Here is a 19,992-nt window from a genome sequence, read left to right as displayed (position 1 = left end):
CCGAAAGTAAATCACACACAAAGGCCAGTTTGATGGTGTCTCTCTGCATAGCCCAGCCCGCCCGTCATCAGCTGTCCGCGCCTCGGACACAGACAGCGCTTTTTATTTGTGTTTTCGGGGACCCACAAAGAGTCCGGGGACCACCGAACCGAAATTCGATTTACTGACTGCAGTCAGTCACGTGGAGCCACATTGTTCGGCTTCGGCGAAGAGAACAGCGAGGCCATTTGCGATTATTCATGCTTTTATTTTTTTTTTCGGAATAGACTGTGTGGTTGACAATACTGCGGCGGCAACAGTTTCGTTTTGGGCAGAATATGGAAGGAAGCTTCCATCAACTTCTCGAGGGGTTCGTATTTTTTTTTCTTTTTTTTCTCTAAATGGAGCGTGGAAACGAGGAAAAGTTTTCGGGGACAAAGGAATCATGAGGTTCCATGGCATAAAAGTAGTTCAGTTGTTACTGTTGAAAAGCGGAAATTACTTTTTGCGAGCTTTGAATAGGCTTTTGAAGCGGAAATTACTAGTTTTGCTACGCTCTAAAGAAAAATATTATAGTGTGAAAACACTGTTTTTTCTTCTTTTTGGCGTAACACCCAAACTGGGACAAAGCCTTTACCTTAGTTTAGAATTCTTCGAGCATTTCCACTGTTGGGTTATTGTCGTTGAAACACAAGTGTTTTGTTTTGGAGCGGACCTGGTACCGTGTATGCACCAAACTTTGCGCAGTTAAGAAAAATTAAATTTCTAATCGTTATAAAAAATACAAATAAACAAATAATATCATGAACAACATGCTCATACGATAGACTAATAATCCTTCTTTGAGTCTGCAATATTCAAAAAATCATAATATGAACCAAAAAATACTTAAAATAGAAAAACTATTTCATTGCCTTGTTCCTAACTTTGCGCACAAAATCTACGATTGTTCCTAACTTTGCGCATGGTGTGCCTAACTTTGCGCATGCTATGGATTGCTTGAAAAAGTCATCAAAAATACTATGTATTATTTAATGATTCCCCATTGAACTAAAGTTATTCAAGTAGTGTGCTCTTAACTGATCTTTGTTGAAATACTTTGTCCTACGAGACAGGGGCGACGGAGCAATGAGAGTATATTACAGGTGGGGAAGAAGATACTTCGTGTGCGTGAGATCCGTGTCTGGTGCAAAACATGTCACTACTACAAGCAAAGCGAGCTCCCATAAGAACGCGTGTCAAATAGTGACGTCACTATTTGTGTTTACATTTTTCTTTCCTTACTAATACATAGCCATCTCTTCTTCTTCCCCACCTGTAATATACTCTCATTGGCGACGGAGGCCTCCGGCAGTTCTTGAATTCGTCTGCGGTTCGTACTATGCACCTACCCTGTGAACAATCCAAAATTCATGAGGGGTTTTCCAGTGGGTAGAGATCAAAGGTAAAAGCTTCCTGATAAATGGAGTGATCGTTACGGATAGGAACAATAAGGGATCATTTAAATATGACGTCCATCTTTGGTGGGAGGGGGTGGGGTTGGAGTTGTCTGAAAAAGTGTGATATGCCATGTATTAGGTATAGGTACAGGGGATGGCCAAAATGTTTGGGATAGGCAACTTTTTTTTCTCTCACAAAAAAGTTCAACATGCTGTAACTTTTAATAGAGTGCATCAAATATTCTCAAATTTTGACTGCTTGTCAACCTATTATGTGTGCATCCTTGATACAAATTTGAGCTCGATTGGTTAATCCTTCGCGAAGTTATAACCGTTCTGGTAATACACTATTTTTTAGACTACTCATTTTTGAGCTGTTATATCTCGGAAACCAATGAACCGAATCGAATGAAATTTTGAACTTTTATCCACAATATATTAATGCTTGAAAATCATTTGAAACATGGGTACTTTTTAAACGTTGAAAAAAGTTATGATGGATTGACAATTTTTGGATCTTTTTCGAAAAAATGCATTTTTTTTAAATCAATGTCATAAAATTTTATTTTTGATATCCAAAGATTTTCTACTTCTGTTCATAATATATCTACAAAAAGATATATAGTCTATTTTACGAAACGACAACAGTGTTGATATTGATATTAACACTCACGGGCTTGGGCGCAACCTCCTGTCAAATTTTCATTCATGAAATGAGCGATCAGCTGATCCGAAACGTCTCGTAAAATGGCTCATTAGAGCCTATTTGGATTAAAGGAAGAACACATTTAGTATTTTTTGTGCAGTATAGTAAATTTGACTCATTTTCCTCTAAATGGGTGAAAATGTCAAACCATCATAACTTTTTCAAAGTTTAAAAAGTATCTATGTTCTGATGAATTTCGAAGCACTATTATATTAGCTTAGCTTAGCTTAGCTTAGACTGACTGCACATATCTATGGTTGCTACTCCGTGATTGACTCGGACCAATGACAGTTGCACAATGAATCAACTGAATAATTGACTGGGAGTGGTCAACATTCTCACTGTGCACGCTTCAGAGGCACTCTTTAACAGTACAATAACGGCGCCGGCCACGTCCTTGCAGTCAGGTTGGAAGAGTGAAGGAATGTTAATAGCAACCTTTGTTATGTGAAAGTTGGCGTTTACCGCACGTCTTCACCAAAAGCTGCAGGAAGGAGTGATTGTTAGTAGGGCAGGTATCGTTGGGTCAGGATTCACTTCGATAAGTAATATGACCTTTTGGAGTTGCAGTATGCCGTGCAAACTGCAGTGATGTTGTTCGCTTCACGCGGAAAGCAAACAACCAACCACCCTCGTCAGGTGATTGCTCAATATTGACTACAAATGAAGCAACAAAATATGCAGACGGAAGTGCTATTGATCGCATCACGCGGAAAGCAAACAATCGGCCACCCACGTCAGGTGATCGTTTAATATTTACCATTGAAGACGCGACAACATATAAAAACTTAAGCGCTATTGTTCACTCCGCGCGGAAAGCAAACAAACAGCCACACGCGTCAGCTGGACACTCAACATTTACAACAAAAGACGTGACAAAACATGCAATCTGATGCGCTATTGCTCGCTTCACGCGGAAAGCAAACAATCGACCACCCACGAAAGGTGATCGCTCAATATTTATAACAATACATACAACAAATATACATGATTTCGAAGCACTATTATATTGTTGATAATCGCTCAAAATTTCATTAAATTCGGTTCCCAGGTCTCCGAGATATGACAGTTCGAAAATTGATAGACTAAAAAATAGTGTTTTACCAGATCGGTTATAACTTCGTGAAAGATTAATTAATCGAGCTCAAATTTGTACCACTGATGTACATATAATAGGTTTATTAGCAGTCAAAATTTGAGAATATTCGATGCACTCTATGAAAAGTTACACCATGTTGAACTTTTTTGTGAGAGAAAAAATGTTGCCTATCCCAAACATTTTGGCCACCCCCTGTACTATGAAGCGTATAACCCGGGGGAGGAGGGGGTTCTAAAATTCAAAAAAAAAATGGTGGACGTTATATTTGAATCGTCCCTAACATTGACCGCCGGAAAAGTCAAATGAAGGACTGTTCACAAATTACGTAACATTGTATTCAGACCAAGAGTACCTGCCGTAGTGCTACGGTTCATACAATTTTCTACTAATTTCCATACAAAATTTGCTACATGGTGGAGGCAGGCCTGAAATTGTCAATATAATTGTTACATAATATTTAAATGGTTCATAAGTCATGTATTCACGTTCATCATGCATTTACTGAAAGTGCGCAAAAATTAGGAACACAGTGCAAATATTGGTTCCAAACATTGCGCACCACTATTTACTAGTTAAATTGAAAAAAATATTACGAACTGTGATTGATATTACTAGAATATCACCTTTTTTGTCAATTAACTGCAAAATTAATCATCGTTGCACAGTTTTATCGAGGAAAATGTTGATTTTTAGTAGAGTTACTTCTTGGCAGCCGTGTTGAGGCGAGGCAAATGTTGACGTTTTTGTGTATTTTTTGTTTATTATACAACATAAACAAAGATTTTATGGTAATATAATTTTCGTCAAATAATGTTTATGTTTACACAATGCTAGTGCAATGATTAAACTGGTGAAAATGTTGACATTTAGTTATTTTTTAATTATTTTACAAGAATGCGCAAAGTTTGGACCTGCGCAAAGTTAGGTGCGCACACGGTATGACGGTTAAAGCCCCTGACTATCACGCCGAAGACCAGGGATCGAATCCCACTCTCGACAAACTCGCAAAATGTGAGATTGTGAGATCTTTCATCGGAAGAGAAGTAAAGCCGTGGGTCCCGCGACGAAATAGCCTAGGGTTAAAAATTCCATAAATACAGACAAAGAAAAAGTTGTGTTGAATGAAAGCAAAGAATAAAAATAGAAAGAATGCCCTCTCTTGCCTTTTTATATGTAAACGTCAAGCGACAAGACAAGTGGCGCTCTCTAAGCGTATCAAGGTGGAAGCTCTCTGTAACAGTGTTCGTGATTTGTCATCAGGGAAGGAGGTGTGCGTATGTTTTGATATCCGAATACAATCAGGGACCGTCCATATACCACGTGGACAGCTTGGAGGGGGAGGGGGTTAGCGAAAAGTCCACGCTTGTCCACGGAGAGGGGGGTGGGGGTTCGTCAAATGTCCACGTGGACAACATTAACATATAAATTAGGAAACAAGAATCAACAAACGAAACAAATTATGTCGCATTATTGATGAGATTCTCTTCAACAGTTCTTTCATACATTTTATTTTATTATACAAAAAAAATATGGTACTGATTCACAGACTAATTTGTCTTATATTATCAGAATTTCTAATTACTTAGTTTTCTTCATCGAGGAATATACTGGAGATTTAAAATGGAGTGTAGACCATGCAAATGTTGGTGTTTCAGTCAGAAAATTTTCATATCAATTTTTTAAGCTACTTCAAAGTTTCAAAATACATCTAGGGATTTGCAGGCTTATCACAAAAACTTTTTTTTGTAGGTTCCTTTAAAATTTAAGATGTTTCTAATGGATATTGAAGTCTAAGCCTCACCAATACAATTTAGTTGCTGTAAATTTTGGTTTTTGTAAGAATCTAATAAATATAATCTTATCTCAACAAAAATCTAAGATCACTTTATCTCAACAAAACAATCAGACAATCATAGATTGAATAAATATTCTAAAAAAACGCCGTCTTCAACCAGAGGCTGTACAGACTAAACATTGAACAATCACTAACATTAGGCGATAGACATTACACGAAAAACACCCAATAAAGAATTTCCGTTTGACGAAAATTTTTCACCAACTGGAGCAAGAATCGAACCCACACTTTCACAAACATTAAGCTGAATTAAAAACAATGTTAAAAACTTGTAGGTACCCTAGAAGGTACCTATTTTGTGCTACTTATAGAATATTTGTATTTTATAAAGTTTTCAATTATATTTAAAACATGATTTACGAAAAAAAAATTTAAAAAAAACTTTTCAAAATCACTTTTTCTATGTGAAATGCGAAAAAAAAACTTTTTTTCTGATGTCCACGTGGACAATGGGGGAGGGGGGTAGGGGTCAATGAAAAATCCACGCTTGTCCACGGGGAGGGGGGAGGGGGTCAAAAACCATGAATTTTCTGTCTTCGTGGTATATGGACGGCCCCTCAGTAACGCACACTACCGTATGAAGGTTGAACCTTCATCCGCAGATAGCGCTGCGGTAGTGTCCCCCCGAACATAAGCGGAGTGGGCATTCTTGATATTCTTATTCTTTGATGAAAGTGAATAAATATCGGCCTCGATAATCCGAATTTCACGTCGATTATTCGAGTCATCTGGATAGTTTAGTCTCTATTTAGTTTTTATGTGTTAGCTGATTGATTACGACTGTTGTTGGTGTATTCTTTGGAGTATTTTTTGGCTTTCAGCCGGACTGTGAGACCAAAAACACCTTATGTTCTCTTACTCCGACGTTTCGATCCGTTTCGGATCTTTTTCGAGGATTCGAGTTTTTGATCGTTTTATCGTCATACATATTTTTCAATCTTTCAACCGTCATTCGAATATCTAGTTTCCCGTCTGTTTTTATCTGGAAAACCATAATTTAAAAACTAGGGATTCGGACATCTTTCGCTACTGTTTGTTTATTTTTTCAAAATGCTTTAGAGAAGCTTCACTGGTGTCCCTTTGGGGTTTTCTCCAGAAATCCCATCAATTTCTTCAGGGGATTTCCCGAGGGTTCCGTCTGCGGATTTCCCATAAATCCCTTTTGGATATTTTTCCGTGAATTTCTGCCTGCGATTCCTCCGAGAATTTCATACAGAAGCAATTCCAGAAAAAAATCGCAGAAAGAACTCTCTGAAGAGTTCTAGAATAAACTTCTGGGGGATTCCCGGATGAACTCTTGAAAGAACTTTCGTTCCATCTGCATTGAGTAAAATAGAAGCTCTTCGTGGAATCTAAAAATAAAATCATGGATGAATTCCCGAAGGAACTCCTGCAGGAATTCCAAAAAAAGTTTTTGCTGGAACCTCAGGAGAAACTGCTGCAGAAATTCCTGGACAAAACCTAAAAAGATTCAAATTCCAGAAGGGAAACTACGGCGAATCCCAAAAAGAACTACAGATAGAATTCCAGAAAAAAAAAAACTTTTGGATTACACTACGGAAAAGCTTTTGGGGAGCCCCAGCAGAAGGAACTCCTGGAGATATCTCGGAATGAATTTTATCCGATATTCAACAAAAAATCTGGGAATCCTCGTAGAAACTTTTGAAGAAAACCCAGAAGTAGCTTCTGGAGGAATCTCAGAAGAAACACCTGGATGGATTTCAAGGGGATCTCTTGGGTAAAACCCTAAGCGATTTCCTTAACCTTCCTAATGCATCACGTTGGGAACAGCTCGCTGACGTAGTATACAGGTTGGGTCAAAAACGATCCTGATGTAAAAGGAGGGTCACCAGTTCCTGGGAGAACTTCTGAAGGAATTCCTGCAGTAACTTGCTACGGGGTTTATTCGGTTTATATGAGTTTATGTTATAAAGAAGACAAATGGCTGTGTACGTGTAGACTAGACTAGACTTAGAGACTTATCTTATATGGGTAATTCTCGCTGAGACCGGCCCACTATTTACACCTTGTCTTCAAAAATGTTTAAGGTGGCGATTTTCTGAAAGTCCTCGCTAAAGAAGCAAGGAAATTGCATTTGGTTACTTAAATTAATGGACCCCCCGTTTGGTATAGGTTCAAATTAAGGATGCGTTTCGATGAAATTTAAGACATTTTCAATTAACGCCCTCCATGTGGACATGTTTAGGCTCCACTTGAAACAAATAATTAAAGCTCTCAGGTTTTTTATGCGCATCGTGCCTGGACTTCACCCAGCTCTAAGCTTATGTTTCACAGACAACCGTTCCTGAAAACTATTGACGAACATTAAGATGATCTGATAATGTATAATCATTAATTGTTCCAAGGCGCGATACCATATTTTTTTTATTTTAGCATGTGATTGTACAACATTTTTTTTAGAACTGTTAACAAATCTCACTGATAACTGCTCAATTCATTATATGTAAACAATAGACTATAAGGAGAAACTGTGCAAAACTTGGTTGATTTTGATGAAGTAGGAAAAAAGTTACGTTAGTTTGAAAATGGCACAATAATTATCGTCTCACCCTTTATAAATGTCTCAGCTTTCAATTGATGCAAACATTTTGAAAATCGGTGGTTGCCATCATGGTGGAAAAAATGTTTTGGGTTAGAAGTCCAAGATGGCGGCCAAAATCAATAAGGTCAACCCAACTTTTTATTTTCAATTCGTTTAAGGTGGGTTTTGGAGAAACTTTCGAGTTATAACTGTTTAAATGAGCCACCATTTGACCAAAATCGAGGGGTCTGCAAAAAATGTTGTGGCTCTCTCTAACGGGGGGTCCATCAATTTGAGTAACCCAATGCATTTTCCTCACTTTTTTAACGAGGACTTTACAGAAAATCGCCACCTTAAACATTTTTGAAGACTAGGTGTAAATAGTTGACCGGTCTCAGCGAGAATTACCCATATGGTCTAGTAGATGTGTCTATGTTCTTCATTTAAGCAGACTCTCCACGAGGTGAGTGTAATTTACATCTTCGCGTCTTTGCGAACATGTCTTCGCGGCTCCCTCACGACTTCGGTATACGTGTGCGACCCTTACTCTATTCGGCAAACTTTTAGACAAAACCACAAGGCAAAAGTCGTCCATACATCGTTTCTTGACAGCACGCTTCTGAGCCGAGAAAACAGCAAGTGAGTGTAATTCTTTGCAAGTGAGTGTTCCCATCCTTGCCTAGAGGAATCGCAGAAAAAATCTCTTAGGGATACCTAAAAGTAGTTCTAGAATTAAAGTAATGTTATAATGTATTCTTAAAATATCCTACCACTTGGAAGATACTTTTAGAAAAAAAAAATACCTATGAAATACGTACATAAATTCTTGGAAAAGCCCGGAGACAGTGTGCCAAAGGATTCTCTGAGAAATTTCACAAGAAATCCCAGGAGAAATCTCCCAAGGAATTCCTGAGAAATGTTCGATGGAATCCCTGGAGAATTTCAAGGCCATGGTATAATTTTCTTTCCACTCTAGGTTCTATAAACCTTCTTGTGGCTTTTTTGGGATTTGTAACCAGTTTAACACATGGTTTTATTCTGTTTTTTTTTTTTATTGCGTTATTCGAAGATTCAAGTAGGTTACCTTACTTTAGTGATAGAAAACCACTAGGCTGCAACCTTGATACATACGGCTAAACATCACGTCACAGCATGATGATGATTGGCACAATTTTCCCATATGGAGGAAAACGTGCCTCTGGAGCCGACCTACTGATGATGTCACGGCACTAAGGAGATGACTGCAGTGTTCAAAGGGGAATGGATCAAAACGTCCGAGGCCACAATGTCCCGACGTTATGGCGCGTTTTTTCACGAAATAACGTCCAAAAGCTAGGATGCGTCATAATATCCTATGTACCTTTTTTCCTGGGGCATTGTGAAACATCTACATACTGCGCTGTTCAAAAGACTTCCACTTTGTGTATGCAAGTATATGCACGCAACCTGAGATTGGCAGATTCTAATACAATTGGGCATGAAACATATACAAATATTGTATTAGGGCCTTGCAAATACAAAAATTGGTAGGTGGCAGTATACCAAAAATTGTATTGGCTTCCTAGAATCTGGAAAAGGAAAATTTCGCATGTGTGCGTGTGTTATGCTCTGTCGCACTGGTTCCTCATTATTTGTTCTATTTTTAGACTGTCGCATGTGTGCGTGTGTTATGCTCTGTCGCACTGGTTCCTTATTATTTGTTCTATTTTTAGACTGATCATGGCAGCAGCGGCGGCATCAAATACCAATACATGTTTAAAAAGAAATACGGGCGCGGCGGGAATCGAACCGAGACAGTATCATGGTGATGCACGGTATCTTGCGCTCTAACCAGCACGGCTATAACTGCACATGAATAGACAAGAGGCTGAAAGCCATCATGATCAACACAAACGTGGCTTGGTGATGGAAGTGATACAGCCGCCACACTGCACAATGGGCCCAGAGCCGTATTTGCGAAGACAAAACTGTTTAAGCTTCAGCTTTAAGTTTTTAGACACATATTGTGTTTTAGAAAGTTTATTTTCAATTGATGACCCTATTACCTATTATTGTTATGTTAGGGTGGTTCGTCTGGTTAAACTAATTCAAAATCTGCTTTCTAATAATTTTATTTGCGATGCCATGATGGATGGTGATTGGTGATGGATCGTTTAATTAGAAATTCCACCAATAAACGGCAAATTTTAAATTTCATATATCTCAGGACTCTCACCACTTAGAAAGTTGGTGTCTTCGACAACGTTGTTAAGTGAGTCAAGGGCTTACAGTTAATGGTCCACTAGGCGGCGCTAGTTACACATTTGCAAAATCATTCAAATGATTGATATTTTTTCGTGAAGTAATCAACAAGCTGTAAGTTTGTTTTCTTTGAACGTGTCTAAGTCAAGTCAAAGGTTTTTCAAAGAGCTATGTATTAGTCATAATTCTGCAATGTCGCATTTCATTCGGTTCACTTGATCCAGAGATATAGCAATTAAACGAAGAACACTCAAATATGAACTACTTTATTAGAGTTGCTCCAATTTTATGTAAAGTTATCCAATCGAGCCCAATTTTATACCGTTTATAGCTTACTAGTTGTGCAACTGGCAGGAAAAATTTGAGAATATTTAATGCATTATTGAAAAAGTTACAGCTTGCTGAATATATTTGAAATAATAAATAAAAGTTGCATGCTTCAATTAATTCGTAACTAGCGCCGCCTACTGACAGAACCTTGAACCAATCAGCTAATCAACTGAGCGGCCGTAACCAACCTAACAACATCGCCGAAGACAGCAACTTTCTAAGTGATCTGAGTCCTGAGATATATGGAATATAATATTTGTTTGCTCACTAGCGCTGCCTTGTGGTGGAATTTTGAATCAAACGGCTCATCATTTGTTAATTCTTGACCACCCAAATAATATTGCCGAAGACACCAACTTTCTAAGTAATCAGGATGATGAGATATTTGGTATAAACATTTCATCAGTGTTACGTCTGTTTGTCTCTGGTATGACAGATATCACAGACAGCAAGACGTAGCACTGGCGAAATTTCCATACCGTACATCTTAGCACCATGATTACTTAAATATTCGGTATACTTGGCAAAGTTGTTAGGCCAGCCAAGGTTTTACTGGTAATGGGCCGTTTGATTCAAAATTCCACCACTAGGTAGCGCTGACGATAAATTAATTATTATATTCCATATATCTCAGAACTCTGATTACTTAGAAAGTTGGTTTCTTCGGCAATGTTGTTTGGTTTATTAAGGCGTTTCAGTTGATTAGCTGATTGGTTCAGAATTCTGCCAGTAGACGGCGCTAGTTGCAAATTAGTAGAAGCATGTATCTTTTACTTATTATCTCGAATATATTCAGCAACCTGTAACTTTCTATAATGTGTAGGGAATATTCTCAAATTTTATCTGCTAGTTGCACAACTAATTAGCTATAAATGGTACAAATTTGAGCTCGATTGGATAGTTTTACATGAAGTTGGAGCGACTCTAGTAAAATGTTTCATATTTGAGTGTTCTTCGTTAAACTGCTATATCTCTGGATTAAGTGAACCGAATGAAATGAAATTTTGCACATTTATGACTAATATATAGCTCTTTGAAAACCCTTTGACATGACTTAAATATGTTCAAAGAAAACTAAATTACAGCTTTTTGATTGCTTTACGAAAAAAAAAACGTTCATTTCCATAATTTTGCAAATGTGTAACTTGCGCTTCCTTGTGGCAAAATTTCGAAACAAGTGGACCATTAACTGTAAGCCCTTGACCTACCAAACAACATTGTCAAAGACACCAACTTTGTAAGTGACCAGAATTCTGAGATACATTAAATTTAAAATTTGCTTAACCTCTAGCACCGCCTAGTGGTATATACAAAAGCATGCTAAGTTTTAAAAATTGCCTAAAACATTTTTGGCAAGTTGTATCCTTTTATTAAGTCCACCAAAACTATTAAAATTTTGATTACTTGTTCCTCAACGAGTTTGATTTAATTGGTGCAAATTTGGGCTTGATTCCTTGATCTAGTTTTTGACTTCCGTTTATCAAATTACTGTACCTTAGGACTAAGCGAACCGAATTAAATTAAATTTTGAAACTTTGTGACTAATGTATCGGTCTTCATGTATCGTTGGACTCGACTAAAATATGACCAAAGGCAAAAAAGTTGCAATTTATTGAAAACTTTTCGAAAAGTTCTAATGATTCGAATGTTTTATCCAAGGGCTGAAAGTCTCTTTAATAAAGACAAATCAATCAAATCAATCAAATGTTTTATTTTTGTAAATTAGCTATGACTTTGTAAAACATTCTGATATTGTATAGAGAATAATTAATCAGCAGATTTTTGGATAAGCCACACTTAATTGACCGTAATCATTTCACAATAATGAAAAAAAAAGAAATGACAGAACTTGGCAGAAACATTTTTGTCTTCGTAAATACGACTCTAGACCCATTGTGCACTGAAAAGCCCGCATCCAGCAGGTTGCTGTTTGCAAGTGGAAAATTCCATGTAGACAATAGGACCGAAGCTCAACAGCGAAGCGAAAGTTATTTTTAAACGCAACCCGGTTCAACTTCTCGGGTTTCAATGGAGGTGTTTGTGTGTAGTGGTATGGAAGCTATGGAACCGTTGTAGCGCATCTTAATACAACGAATGGATTATGATTTATCACATTTTCTGTACGTTTTTAATACATAAATTGGTAGAAAAGGCATATCTCAATTTTTGGTAGCTTTTCTTGTTTTGCGTGCAGGAACTATTTAAGATATCCAAACAAAAACTCATGGAATTCTCAGAAATTATCAAGCGGGATCTCGTACTACCTAGAGGAATCCCAGAAAAAAAAAAAATCTCTTACGGATACCTAAAAGTAGTTCTAGAATTAGAGTAATGTTAAAATGTGTTCTTGAAATATCCTACCACTTGGAAGATACTTTTGGAAAAATTACCTATGCAATACGTACATGAATTCTTGGAAAACCCGGAAGAGTGTGCCAAAGGATTCTCTGAAAAATTTCGCAAGAAATCCCAGAAGAAATCTCCCAAAGAATTTCTGACACCAGAGAAGTTCGATGGAATCCCCAGAGGATTTCAAGGTCATGGTTTCACTTTCGTTCCACTCTAGGTTCTAGAAACCTTCTTGTGACTTTTTTGGTATTTGAAACCAGTTTCACACATGGTTTTAATCTGTTTTATTGCGTTATTCGAAGATTCAAGTAGGTTACCTTACTTTAGTGATAGAAAACCACTAGGCTGCAACCTTGATACATACGGCTAAACATGGCGTGAATCACGTCACAGCATGATGATGATTGGCACAATTTTCCCAAATGGAGGAGAACGTGCCTCTGGAGCCGACCTACTGATGATGTCACGGCACTAAGGAGATGACTGCAGTGTTCAAAGGGGAATGGATCAAAACGTCCGAGGCCACACTGTCCCGACGTTATGGCGCGTTTTTTCACGAAATAACGTCCAAAAGCTAGGATGCGTCATAATATCCTATGTACCTTTTTTCCTGGGGCATTGTGAAACATCTACATACTGCGCTGTTCAAAAGACTTCCACTTTGTGTATGCAAGTATATGTAAGATGAGTTTGATATTGACTGACTGATGGACCAAGAACAATAATGAAACCTCCTCATCCCGGGATTGGACTTCGTTATACATCTGGATAACTGGGCACAATTTATGTTAAATGTTGTTTGTTGTAAGATGGTGTTATTTTTTGCGCATTTGTATCTAAGCGCCCAACACGGACCACTTTGTACATTTGTAGTGTTCTGCGCAACTTTTTGTTTGTTACACATATCCACAAACCGCCATTCCAGAGAATCTTAAACCGCCATTACAATGTTGAGTCTTCGTCGGTCAATGGCAATTGTTCTGCTATCTTTCCGCTTGCAATATAGAGTTTGGCTAACCATCGCCGGACCTACCAACTAAGAGTGCGGTTTATACAAATTCCGATTTTTTTATATAAGAAATATATGATCTTTATTGGGCATGCACAGACAATGCAATACACCTCGTAAAGAATTAGATATAGCATTATGACGTCTTTGACAAAGTTGTTCAGAATAGCATTTTGCACTCCAACTCTTCATGTCAAACGATGCGTTTATCATGTTGAAACTTCTCCGAAGAAACTAAATCGCAAAAATCAACGCTTTAAAGGTTTTAAAAAAGCACACAAAATCGTGCGAATGAGATTCGATCTCAAGTCTTCGGCATGAAAGGCATGCCCTTTAGCGATCACACCAAGTCCGCCCCACATACTGGAACTGATGTTGTATTGGATTATTCACATTAGTTTCATTGGTCATGAGTTCGATTCCCAGCGCCGGCACGGCACTTGCAATTTTTCGTGAGTTACCGTGATTTCGGGTGAAATTGATCAGTGGGGTGAAATTGATCGACGAAAGGGCCATTTTTATTTGTTAAAAATAACGCTTCAAACTTCAAACAATTTGTAAAAAAAAGACCGTTATCTGGCTCAAGGGTTATTGAATGATGAGTTTACATGTTTTACAGCCAATTAGTCACATATGTCTGTATAAAAATTCAATATTTTTCCGAAACTGCCTGTCAGGCGAACTTCAAAGACACTTTCAAACTTTTGTTACCGTAGCTGTATCGCAAATGTAATGAATATTCGAATGAATGTTTCTAGCTGCCAGGTATTCGCTAAACCCGATTACGTCATCAAAAGTTCTATAAATATTGAAATTTATGCATGAATATTTACTTTTCCGGAAGATATATCATATTTAGTATGGAAATTGCATACTTTCAGGCGTTTCTTAAGATTTATTTAACTTCAAACTTAAATAATTTAAAATTTAGTAAACTTATAACAATTTTGCATAGATCTTCGCATTTCAGGATGGTTAATTTAGGAGGAAAAAATAAGTTCAATACTTACAGAAATATTTCACCGACTGATCAATTTCACCCCGAAATTATTATTTCTTTATTTTTTATTTCAAATGATATTTTTTGTAATAACATGATTTGCAGTAGGATTTATAACCTCCTTGTCCATGGTCGTACTTGTTTAAAGCATTAAATTTGTCCATATCGATAAGTATTCCAAAATTATGGGCCAAAAACTACGAAACGTGATCAATTTCACCCGAAATTGCGGCTGACACTGACCCTTTTCTGAGCCCATAGCTCTAACGAACTCGGATAATTGGATACGGCAACCCTGAATCGGACTGTGAAAGCAGCACAAAGGCAACCAGTTCGATATAGTACATAGAATGAAATACGTTTAGGCGCAGAACCAAGTATAAGTGTCAACTACAATCGCTCACGTAGTTTTCCCACTGGACAATAAAGCTATAAATTAGGTTAAACAGCTAAGAGTAAAGAAAGGAACTAATGAAAAAAATATTTTTGAAATTCCTTAGTTCGATTAAGTTAAGTGTTCAACTTTGAAAGGTTATGGCGTATAAACTTTATGTTGGATTAAAATTCTTTCTCATCTCACAATGCCAACTTTAGCTCAATTTTGAATTTTTAGACGTTTTCTTGTAGATACCAGAATTATATTAGTAATGGCATCACGCAACAAAATATGAAGAATGATTTGCACATCCCCAGAGAAAAACGAAGCGAAAATTAACAAAACAAAAACACTATCATCAAATTAAATCTACCATGAATTTTAAATTACGCCCCGAATATGTGTGTCTGTCTGTCTGTCCGTCCGTTCAATCCAACATGATGAAACAGCTCGGTGCTCTCTTCCGCTTCAAGTTTGCATCTCGTGACTACGCCGCCCGCGAATCCGTTTGCGTGAGTCGTCATCAACGCAAATTCAACAGGCTCAATAGCCACACCAAGAAGGGGGACTCACTGTCTGACCCATACATGCACACAAAGACCACAAAGAAACCCCCGTGTGTACCCCGGACGATGACGACGGCTTTTCTACGATGGCGCATCTGCTTCATGTTGTTGGCTTGCATGGGCGTTATTCTCATTATCGTGGATTTTCGCGCTCCGCACAGCCGGTCCGTGCGTCGTCGCGTCGTTAGTGGGCGATGAATGACAGCGTACGTCAAAGTCTCAAAGGTCGAGAACTCGACGCTTCTATTAATATTAGATCCATCACACTCCCCCACGATGGACGATGATAACAGTGTTTTCGCCCCCCACAGCCGAAACGGAAATTCGTTCCACGTTGTGCAAGTCCTTTCGTTGTGCTTGAAGGCTTGAAGGGTGGGAAATGGTTTACTCACGGTTTACGGCCAAGGTGCACGGTGTGGGATGTTTACAATAAATCAACCCCTCTACTGCCACCATCGATCGCGGGTAAAAAATCACCTCCGTCGTTTTCGTTCTCCGAAGTTACGAACCACGGGCAAGCTCGCACGAGGAAGTAAACGGTAGTTTAGTAGGACCTATCACAAGGATATCCTTTTCCCCCCGCGCCACTAATTCCACAGAACAAAGCGTGGTGGTAGCCTATCTACATTACATAACCGGGGAAGCGACCTCGTACCGAACTTGTTTCACTGATAAACACAAGGTAGAGGAAGGCCAACCCACAAGGCAGGTCGAGTGCAGCACCGAAGTTCCGTTCATTCATAATCCGCTCGACGGGCGACGGACGGCGGAAAAGCAAAAGAGAAAAACACGCGACCCAGTTCACGGACAACGACGGACGGGACGGCCGAACGTACGAAAACACGACCGAAGTGGAACGCAAGAACTTTAGGACTGAACATCCTCGGGCTTCGGTTGGTCAGAGTGCCGACATCCGATGGAGCTGCATGGTCGTACACATGAGTGAGTATGACATAAAAGCTCACGCTCGTCGCTCTCTCTTTCGTTGCGTCGGGAAGCTCCACGAAGTCTACGAAGAACAACCACGGACGAACGGAAGCAAAATTTTCAATCAAAACAACGCACATGCGCGCCCCGTAAGTCCTGATTTCTTTTGCACATCGACACAAGGTACGATGTTAACGAATGGACAGATGGGAATGGCTTTGACAGATTTACATGACAAACGACTATTGAATGAAACAGATAGCTGACTCCACCGGTCGTACCTTGTTGAGCTGATGAATTGGGATATTTGAAAACGTAATATAATTTTATATGGGTACGTCTATTTTGCTGAATATTCTTTGAATGAAAATGAGCGTTTAAGATATATCAAGTAATATCAACTTTTTAAGAGTTAATTAAAAAGGGAGTCTGCTTCTGAGTTGAAAAGTTCCAGGCGAATGTCCCAGTACTCAAACAGTTGAGGGAGAAGACAGAGTTCTGCGACTCCTAATCCGAAAGCTGAATAGCAGACTAGATCCGACAACCAAACGTGACTGAGAAGAGCATACGTGGACAAAGATCAACGTAGTGTTCTACGATCTGACAACATTCACACAATGTAGAGTCACCACACTGCAGACGATCAATTTGTTATGCTATTTGTTATCTTTCCAGATTTCAAGAGGTATACCCATTACACTCGTTGAATCTTGCCCTTGATGTTTCCTCATTGAAATCCGTTTGCAGAACTGTAGCTTGGTCGTTGGTCATCCGTAGACGAATCCCCATCAGGGTAATTTTTACTGAAACCAGGCCGCCATTTCTGGGATTTTAATTTTCTTTTTGGTCTCTTCGCGAGAAAATGGTAAAAAAGGATGAAAACCATTCAAATCTAAACTCAACATTAGGAAGCTGAGACTCTAAGCTTTTCAAAGTATTCAACTATTTAGGTGAGTATTGACCGCAACAATGAAATATCGAGCCTATTTAGGTTGATAAAAGATATTGTAAATTTGACTCATTTTCCTCTATATGGGTGAAAATGTCAAACCGGTATAACTGTATTCGTTTTAAGAAAATATTACATTTTAAAATGTCCCATCAAGTATCTACATATTGTTGATAAACGTTCAAATTTTCATTCAATTTGGTTCACTGGTTTCGGAGATATGATAGTTCAAAAATTGGTAGTCTACAAAATAGTGTTTTACGAAAACAGTTATTACAAAAATAAAAGAAATTAATTATTACAAAGTATTAACACATCACGATACACATATAACCTTACAAATGCACAAATTAGGAACACCACAAATTGACGCAACACGACACAAAACATATATGTGCCCTGTTATCCAAATGGATAACATCTTCCGATCACAGGATGACGAGGTTTCATGCTTTGGTTTGGGTCCATCAGTCATCCTGGAATAGTATTTTAGTTGGCAGTTTGCCTTTTAGTTCACAGCATTTGTTGCTGTGGTCATAGCTTAGTTTTGTCTGGGAAAACTAATCCTAATAGGGCACCCCGCTTCAGGGTTCGATACTTGAGCTCAACAACTTGAAGTCCGTGGCAGGGAAAGGTTTACATCTCTAGCACTTGACCGCTGCCCGAAATAGCCTGAAAGTTGGCAATCAATATTGGATTGCATTTCATGGGCCTCTATTTTTCCAGAACCCTATAAATGTATATTAAAACTCGAGGAATATTTACAAGTTAAAATAAAACATATAACACAAAGAACGAACGAATATAGAATTTATAACGCATTTAACAATTATTCTGTCTTATAATTGTAACAAATATTTATACCCGTAACACAGTTCTAGCTTTGCGAAAGATTAACCAATGGAGCCCAAATTTGTACTTGACTTCCCGTAGTTGCTACTCCAACATCGCCAGACCAGCTACACTCACACAGGAAACCAATGAGATGCCGGAAACTAACAAGTTTCTTCAGTGTGTGAGCGTTGGTGATCTTCTAATTTAAGGCGGCAATGACGCCTGCTACGCCAGATTGCAGGTCAATGTGGGGAAGGAGAGAGAGGTGATAATTGTAATCGCTTGCCCACCTTAGGGTTCATTCAAATATTACGGAACGCAAAATTTGACTATTTTAGAGCCCCTCCCTCCTAGTGGAGCGGACCTGGTGTGGTGGTTAGAACACTTGACTATCACGCCGAGGACCTGGGATCGAATCCCACTCCCGACATACTCACAAAATGTGGGTTCTTCCTTCGGAAGGGAAGTAAAACGTGGGTCCCGAGATGAACTAGCCTAGGGTTAAAAATCTCGTTAATACAGACAAAAAAAAAAAAAAAAAAAAAAAGCCCCTCCCTCCCCCATGTAACAACTTTTGTATATGAAATTTTTAAATTTTGTATAAACCGTAACATTGTGCTAGACCCCCTCGCTCCCCCTTTAGCGTTATGTAATATTTGAACGAACCCTTAGGCCGTTGAGCCCTCTGCGCCTGTACAAGGTCATGTAGATGTCGCAGTGTTATTGGGAAATTGCTGTTTGGCAGAGGGTTTACGCATTGGATCATGTATGTCAGGCGTAAAGTGATAAATTGTGTGAAGACTAATGTGAAAATGATGCGGCACAGTTCGCTTGGTTGCATAACTTATTGGTGTTATACCAGTGGTGCTCAGGCTGGAGGATACCGCGGGCCTAATTTGCAGTTCGGGATCGACCTGCGGGCCGCATAAATCATAGATGCCCAAAAACAACAAAAAGAACAATTCTTAGGCATATTTATTAAAAATCTGAACTGTTCAGAACTTGTGTAAGGGTCAAACTTTATAATCTATTGCCCTTTGTGGAGTTCAATTTAGATTCTAAGATTAGTTGAGAAAAACGTTTGAGCTTCAAATTGAAATTCAAACAAACAATTTAGAAATTGCCCTTAGAATTGCCTTGAAGCCACTTCAAGAACTTGCCAAGCAGCTTTTACAATAATTTCTTTTGAATGGCTCCAAAAAGGTTTGCAGGATTTTCTCCTGAAATTTCTTGTAGAATTGCTCCAGAAGGTTTTCGAGAAATTTCTTGAAGTTTCTTTTAGTTTTTCTAGAATTCTCTTGGAACACCTCTAAGAACTCCTCTTTGATTTGCCTTTGGAACTGCCCTGAAGTTACTTCAGGAATTCCTCATTAATCGTTTCCAAAAAATTCTCCTAGAATAGTTCCCGGATTTTTCCGAAAATTTTCCAAGAGTTGCTTGAAGATTTTAGTAAATTCTTTCCATAAGCCTTTTCTAAAGTTGATGAAATACTTCATCATCAAATTTCTTCAAAAATTAGATTTTTAACAATTGTTTCGGGAAGATTCTCCAACATTATCTTCTAAATTTGCTGCATAAGTTGCTTCAAATTTATTGTTCAAATTTTTCTCAGGCATTCTAGGCATCTTTTGTGTCTTGATGCAGTTGGTCCTGGTATCTTGTTTGTAGTTACTCCTGAAAATTCTCTTTTTGTTGTTCGAGGAATTTATTCTAAAGTTGTTTAAGAAATTCCTGTTAGAGTGGCGCCAGAACATTTTTCTAAAAGATGCTCCTATAATTTCCATTCAGTGT

General features: G+C 38.4%; 1 protein-coding gene across 4 annotated transcripts in view; it reads right to left on the bottom strand.

The window, feature by feature from the left end:
- LOC109400987 (early estrogen-induced gene 1 protein) overlaps nucleotides 1-19,992 on the bottom strand; it is a 337,105-nt gene that overhangs the window by 261,558 nt on the left and 55,555 nt on the right. For 2 of the 4 annotated variants that reach the window (XM_062851356.1, XM_062851357.1), the window contains exon 1: nucleotides 15,884-16,699. The exons of the other annotated variants lie outside the window; for them this stretch is intronic. The gene's annotated coding sequence lies outside the window, so the exon portion shown is untranslated. Of the gene's footprint in view, nucleotides 1-15,883; nucleotides 16,700-19,992 lie in introns of those variants that run through there. 4 annotated transcript variants of the gene reach the window in all.

This window comes from Aedes albopictus, chromosome 2 (genome assembly GCF_035046485.1).
Source record: "Aedes albopictus strain Foshan chromosome 2, AalbF5, whole genome shotgun sequence".
NCBI lineage: Eukaryota > Metazoa > Arthropoda > Insecta > Diptera > Culicidae > Aedes > Aedes albopictus.
The sequence above is the reverse complement of the archived record's forward strand: the minus strand, read 5'-3'. Positions and strand labels throughout refer to the sequence as shown.